The 7,894-nt window shown below is 37.3% G+C and overlaps 1 long non-coding RNA gene across 1 annotated transcript in view; it reads right to left on the bottom strand.

Annotated features, from left to right (window-relative positions):
• Positions 1 to 4,135: 4,135 nt before the first annotated feature.
• Positions 4,136 to 7,894, bottom strand: part of LOC109236557 — a 7,953-nt gene continuing 4,194 nt past the window's right edge. Inside the window, exon 3 of the long non-coding RNA XR_002069517.1 lies at positions 4,136 to 4,466. This is a non-coding gene — a long non-coding RNA (uncharacterized LOC109236557). The remainder of the gene's footprint in view (positions 4,467 to 7,894) is intronic.

Raw genomic sequence — 7,894 nt, 5'->3', positions numbered from 1 at the left:
ACCTCAAGCCGGCCACAAGTCTAGCTCGCTACGACTTTGCCTTCTCGAGTCAACCTCTTCGCACGACGTAATCTGATTAAAACCACAACGAATATCATTACAATAGGCTAAAGAAATCAAACCCACATCGAAAAGACTTCATAAATACCAAATTCACAGTAAGTTGCAAAACCGAGCCCCGGGCCCACTTCTCGAAAAATTACAAAATTTACATCACTTTGGATTCCTGCGTCTCTGCCACGAGTCTACACATACCAATTTACCTAAAATTCGGAGTTCAAATGCCCTTTCAAAATCCGTTTTACACATCACAACTTTTCAAGCCGCTAGCTGACCCGTTTTGATGAATTTTCCACTGATTTACTATGATTAAGTTTACATAAACTCGAGTAATTAAACCAAGAACTTACCTCGCAATCGATTCTCATGTCAAAACCTCGAAATTTCCTCGCACAAAGCTCTCCAAGTCGCTTATAAATGGTGGAAAACTAACCTCTGTTCGCGGATTGAAATATATATTTTTAAACCCTTCTGTCAAACAGTTGATTTCGCTTCATTCTCGCTGCCCCCCTCCCCGTCCCCCGCCCTGCTTCCGCTTATGCGGACGCACTGTCTGCGGTCAGAAGTCCGTTTAAGCGGTTTTCATTAAAGTTAACAATTTTCGCTTTCTGCGTCCCAAAATCGACTTCTTGCGGTATCACCAGTACGCTTCTGCGGTTGACAGTCCGCTCCTGTGGACTAATCGCTTTGCGGATATATTTCGCTTTTTGCGCCGGAATCTCCTCACCAGGCACGAACCGCTTCTGCGCTCCTTCAACCGCTTTCTGCGGTCCATTTCCGCAGATCGGAAATAACCTGAGATGACAGCAACAACAGACCTCTGAAGAAAACTTCAATAAGCTCTGACGTTTAAACACCGCGAACTCCTCCGAGGCCCCCGGGACCTCAACCAAAAACACCAATACAATCCTAAAACCTTTCAAACTTGTTCCCATCATCAAACCACAACAAAATAACGCTAAAGCCATCAAATCACATCGAATCAAGCCTATTCTTAAAAACTTCCGAATTACGCATTCGATCAAAAAACCCGGGGACCCAAAAAAACACCTCCGAATGACCTGAAATTTTTGCACACATATCCAAATTCACCTTAACGGAGCTACTGAACTCTCGAATTCCATTCCGACCTCGGATCAAAATCTCACCTAGCCACCGGAATTTCGCCAAATTGCCAACTTTGCCAATCAAGCCTAATTCTTACTCGGACCTCCAAACCACTTTCATAAACGCACTCCTAAGTCCCACAAATCACCTCCTGAAGCTACTGAATCACGCGAATTCACATCGAGCCTTCTAACTAATCGTCAATGTTCGGTTGACTTTTCCAAACCAAACCTTCCTTAAGAGGACTAGTGTCTCATTTCCTATCCAAACCAATTCAATTCAACTCCTAACTCACCCAGCTGATATAAAACATGAAAAGCAAAAATGGGAGAACGGGATTGTAATACATGAACGACGGGTTGTCGTCACACCTAGTTGTCTCGGGGGATAACTCGTGGAATTATGTTTGTCAACTTAGGCGTGCGATTTCTTTTCCTTTTTGCAGTGGGGCAGGTTTATATATTAAAGCTTTTTTCTATACCAAAAATTTATCCCTTAGGTACACTTCTTTTGTATGGAGAACCCACAATGGATAGACCTCAAGGATTGTAAGTCCCAAAAGAAGAGAGATAGTTCCCTAGCTGATATTGAGAAGCGTGTTCGCTTAGGGCACCAAGCCTCACAAAATTCTTGCAAAATGTTCGAGTTTCGATTCATTAAGGGAAAAGTAGGCATATACAACATCATAAAACTTTGTTGTAACTTAGTTTTTGTTGGCTTCCACCAAGTAATCTTCAGCCCATTCCAATAATCCTGAATATGACGATACTTCGCCTCGATTGTTGTTGTGTTTCCCCAACATACTTCGCCTGGATTATGCGACGCCCCTAAGTTTGGAAGGGTGCTAGCAATGTTTACATAGCGATGGATTTGGTGCTTGGAGAGACCACATCTTGGACAATGGACTAGAAGTAGACTTGCTGCTCCAAGTCTAGTTTCTACATAAAAGGGAGTTCCTCAAAGAAGCCATGAGGCTTGCATTACCAGCCAGTTATGGGGTGTTGGAACCAAAAGCTTGTTTGTTCTATGCCATCTTCAGTCTCGATTACGAGATATTTAAGTTTATGAAGGCGAGGTATATTCTCTGAAATTTTCCATCTCTTCGGGTTTGCAAAGAGAACAAAAGATCAAAAAAAAAACACCTCAGACCAGAAATAGGGAATACAAAGAGATTATATAGATACGAGAGACAACAAGTTCGAAATGGATAAAATGGCCTCCCATATCGAGAGCCACATGCCCCATTGTAGCTGGGACATCATATCGGTTAATACGATAACACCAGAGACCATTAAATTTTGTATGGGGTTTTTTAGTATCGGGTTATTAGGGTTTAATAAAGTTACGACTATTACCCAATTAAGTAATATAAATATGCTAGGGGCTTCAGTTTCTTCTCTCCTATTCTTTCTCAGCCCGCACTTTCATTGCTTATCTTCATTCTTCATAGACCTTACTATTACTCCTAGCGTTTAAGTCTTTAGGTTCTTATACATTACGCTTATAATTTTTATTACGAAATTCATCTTCATATTGTATTTTTGGACTGTTAATGATTCTTTATTTTGTATTTTTTTTCTTAATTTTGTGAGCTCACAGTTGTGGGCAGCCCTATAACCTACTATCAATTTTTTTTCGCACTTATCAATCTCAATCGACAATATTCGTAAGTTTAAGTATATTGTGTTTGTAATTATTCTTCTGTACAGTACGCTGGCTTTGACAACAGACAAACATTTCTGCCTTCTAGGGTTTCATTTTCAGTGTTAGTATTGCCCATGCACAGATTCAAGATTTTGCTCTATGGTTTTTTTTTTCAAGTTAAGCATTTTGACAAAATAACATCCAGTTTATCTTGGACTGTTAGTACTATATGTTTGGACTTGTTATTTTAATGGTAAAATTGTACTACTTTGTTTTATTATTAATGTATTTGGACAACTGTTGTTGAAGAATTAGTACGTATTCCAGTTGTGGCCATAAAACAGAATGCAGAAATGGCAGTATACGATATGGGAATTCTTCTCTTTTTTGCTTAACTTCATTGAATTGTCTTCTCTTTTTTGCTTAAGTCTAAATTGAGTTATCTTATCATAACGATAACCGTACCGATAATGATTCGATAACCGATTACGATAACCTATACTTTATCGGTTCGAGTTAATCGGTTTATCCAAATTTGATATACGATAACCGATATGCTAAATCGATAATTATTCATTAACCTTAACGAACCTACGATTTCCACCCCTAACATTGAGAGTAATCTCTCCGATAGTCGGTCATTTTGAGAGTAATCTCTCCGATAATCGAGTTCATATTGAGAGTAATCTCTCCGATAGTCGCGGTTCATTTTTGAGAGTAATCTCTCCGATAATCGAGTCATATTGAGATAATCTCTCCGATAGTCGGGTCATTTTGAATTGTAATCTCTCCGATAGGCGGGCCCATTTTGAAGTAATCCTTACCGATATCGAAGCCATATTTGAGAGTAATCTCTCCGATAGTCGGGTCATTTTGAAAGTAAATCTCTCCAATAGTCGGCCACCTTGAGAGTATCTCTCCGATGGTCAGGCCATTTGGAGAGTAATCTCTTCCATAGTCAAGCCCACATTGAGAGTAATCTCTCCAATTAATCGGATTTCATTTGAGAGTAATCTTCTTCGATAGTCGAGCCACATTGAGGTAAATCTCTCCGATAGTCGAGCCATATTGAGAGAAATCTCTCCTATATTCGAGCAAGGATGAGTACCATCCCCTCCACCCCTATAATTACCTTTTATGCAGGAAGGAATTGACCTCTGCAAAGAAATATACGCATACAAAGAAAAAAAAAATGACCCGGCCCCGAAATGTGGATTAATGCGTGCCAAGTACTAATGAAACCTGAATGTTCACCTTAAGGGAATGATAGAAATTGCTGGCCTGCCAAATTGTACAGAAGCACCCGGGGCCCAACGACCAACACTTCAACAACAGAATTTAGGATAAGTGGTCAACTTTATTAATTAACACCAAATGCTATGTAGTAAGTTATATACATCTTGTAAGTTAGTCTAAAAGTTAAAAGGTGCAGACATTTGCGCCCTCGTGTGTATATCACAGATGCATCTTCAAATCTGTATTTGCATTCTCGTGTGTATATCGCAGATGCATCTTCAGAACATCAGTAGTTTCTTTCTTTTAGCTTGTCCATATTATTCAAGCAAGTACCGTATTCGAAACAGCCTTGTGTTCCTATCTTCCTTCCGAAAGCTGATGGTAGCGCCTCTTAGATCACCATGCATGATTTCATTTAACTACAAACATACATAGAACACTTGCATTCTTAAGTAGCTATGGGACAATGTAAAGAAAAACTTATGTCTTCTGAGTTACTGGAGCGAAGTTAAAATCTATTACATAAGGTGTAACCTTTTGTCAGACAATGTTGTACAATGTTGTTCAAATAAAACCAATAAATATGGAGAGGAGGGCTAGAAGTAATGAGCCTATATACATTTCCATATAAGTTCAATTGCCAGTTGTGTGAGAGGAGGGCTTAAGGTTAAAAGCTTATAGCAAGAGCTAACAGAGTAGTTGCCATCATTATCCCTTTTCAGATTATTCTATGAAGTTCTATTGTAGGAAGAGGTATTGCATAAAATCCGCAATATTTTATCAGCAATGCACAAAATGTCTTCATTAGTTATCCAGTAGCTTAGTTTACAAAAGATAGAAGTTTAGTAGAAACGTAGTTTTAGTGAGTATTACTATATATTGTTAGTGTAACCATGTCTCTGAAAATGCCATAGAAGATTTTTATTTGATACACAAATATTGATGCTTTCTCAACAAAAGAAAAAGTACACACAGATTGCTTATACTTCTGTTCACAACCAAGGGCAACAACTGCACATAAATAGTTTTATAGTGAGTAGTACCATATGTTGTCATTGTAACCGTACCCCAGTTAAATGTTATAGAAGGTTCTTATTTGATACACAAATATTGATGATAAAGTATTCTTTCTCCACAAAAGAAAAAGTATAGTTAGGTTGTTCATACTTCTGTTCACGACCAAGGCAACAACTGCATAGAAATAGTTTTATAGTGAGTAGTACTATATGTTGTCAATAGAAGGTTATTATTTGATAAATAAATATTGATGATAAAGTATTCTTTCTCAAAAAAAGAAAAAGTATGGTCAGATTGTTCATACTTTTGTTTATGGTCAAGGCAAGAGTTACATAAACATGAGAAATTAGTAAGTTTGCCAAAACCAAGTTGGTACTCAGATGAATAAGTTAATAACAAGACTGATCAATATAGGCGATATTACTACCTATAATATATCTTCATATGTTGCAATATATGCAATAATACTACCTACAAAGTAAGTGCTACATAAGAAAGAAAAGGGAAAAAACATCATTCAGTGTGTATTAGTAATGCTAAGTGAACATGTATTGAAGTTAGATATGTTTGATTTGGATTAATGAAGTTCACTTAGATAACACATCAAATTTTATTAGAAGAAAAGAATCCACAATCCATGAGATACTGTAATTATAGAATACCTGGCATTGAAAAGGTATACACATGCTGTTGGAGAAAAAAAATAATTTGGGAGAGCAAGACAACAAAACACTCAAACACTTACAACTCATTTTAAGAATGGAGAAGAAATGATATTTTTCATTCAACTTGACTTGTTCCAAATGGCTAGCATACATGGGTATTTATAGTAGAACTCCTACATGTATCTAGCCTAAACTTCATGTAAACACACTAACTAAATTCACATTAGTCTACACTAGTTCATACATCTCATAATGAAGTTCACATTAGTCTACACTAGTTCATACATATAATGAAGTTCACATTAGTCTACATGCTAATATGAACTAATCTAAACATATTTAATACAAATGTGAACTAATGGAAACAAGTTTATTATAATTTTAACATCCCCCCTTAAACTTGTTTCATCACTCCAAGCGTCATCCTTAGCTTTTGAAAAACTTCAATCTTTAATGGCTTGGTGAAAATATCCGCAATTTGATCTTGCGACTTCACATGCTCAAGCTCCACAACTTTATTAGATATACAATCTCTAATAAAGTGATACCTTGTATCTATATGCTTGCTCCTTTCATGAAATACAGGATTTTTGGCTAACTCGATAGCCGACTTGTTGTCAACAAAAATCTTTGTGGCATCCTTTTGTAGTTGGTGAAGTTCCTCCAACAAACTTCTTAACCAAATTGCATGACAAACACATGAGCAAGCTGCAACATACTCCGCCTCACAAGTTGACAAAGTAACAATTGGTTGTTTTTTAGAATTCCATGTAAATGCAGAATTTCCAAGAAAGAAAACAAACCCAGTAGTACTTTTACGATCATCAATATCACCAGCCCAATCACTATCACAATATCCCACAAACTTAGAATCCTTAGAAGATGAATAAAGAATTCCATAATCAAGTGTATCTTTGATGTACCGAAGTATTCTTTTTGCTACCTTTAAATGGGAGGTAGTAGGAGCTTCCATAAAGCGGCTCACAAGTCCAACACCATAAAGAATATCCGACCTTGTGCATGTCAAGTACCTTAAGCTTCCAACAAGACTCTTGAAAAATGTGGGATTTACATTTTCTCCATCTCCATGCTTGGATATTTTAACTCCACATTCAACGGGGGTGCTCACGGGATTGCAATTATCCATCTCGAACTTCTTGAGAATTTCCTTTGCATATTCTCCTTGAGAAATAAAAATCCCATCCTTCCTTTGTTGCACTTGAATGCCAAGATAGTAGGACATTAATCCAATGTCCGTCATCTCAAATTCTCTAGCCATTGCTTCCTTGAATTCTTCAAACATCTTAGGATTATTTCCTGTAAAAATCAAGTCATCTACATACAAGCAAACAAGTAAAATGTCTCCATTTTTAGCAATTTTTACATAAAGTGCATGTTCATGTGGACATTTTGAAAAACCATTTGCTTGAAAACATTTATCAATTCTACTATTCCAAGCCCGCGGAGCTTGCTTCAACCCATATAAAGCCTTTTTCAATTTCAAGACTTTATTTTCTTGTCCTTCAACCTTATAGCCCAAAGGTTGATCAATGTAGACTTCTTCCTCCAATACGCCATTCAAAAAAGCTGACTTCACATCCATTTGATGGATTTTCCATTGATTTTGGGCGGCCAAGGCAATGATAAAGCGAATTGTTTCCAAACGAGCAACGGTGCAAATACCTCTTCATAGTCAATACCGGCTTTTTGCTTGTATCCTTTAGCTACTAATCTTGCTTTGTACTTTTCTACTTTACCCTTGGAATTCTTCTTTAGCTTGTACACCCATTTGACTCCGATGGTGCTTTTTCCTTTTGGAAGTGTGACCAACTCCCATGTTTCATTCTTTTTTATTGCCTTGATTTCTTCATCCATGGCATCTCTCCATTTGGAATTTTGGAATGCATCCTCAAAGCTTATAGGCTCACTATCCACCAATAAACAAAAGTGAGTAAAATCATATAAATCATTTCTTACCACTTCCGTGTTTTCATACAAGTCACGGAGACTTCTACTCTTGTGAGGTGCTTCACTTGAACTTGAACTTGATTCCTCCACTTCTTGATTTTGTGGCGGAGGTGTTGATAGTGGTGAGATAGGTTGCTCCACATCTTCTTCATCATCATCAAATAATGGACTAAAAGAGTAATCTTGCTCTTTAGTCT

Source organism: Nicotiana attenuata, unplaced genomic scaffold (genome assembly GCF_001879085.1).
Source record: "Nicotiana attenuata strain UT unplaced genomic scaffold, NIATTr2, whole genome shotgun sequence".
Lineage (NCBI taxonomy): Eukaryota > Viridiplantae > Streptophyta > Magnoliopsida > Solanales > Solanaceae > Nicotiana > Nicotiana attenuata.
The sequence above is the reverse complement of the archived record's forward strand: the minus strand, read 5'-3'. Positions and strand labels throughout refer to the sequence as shown.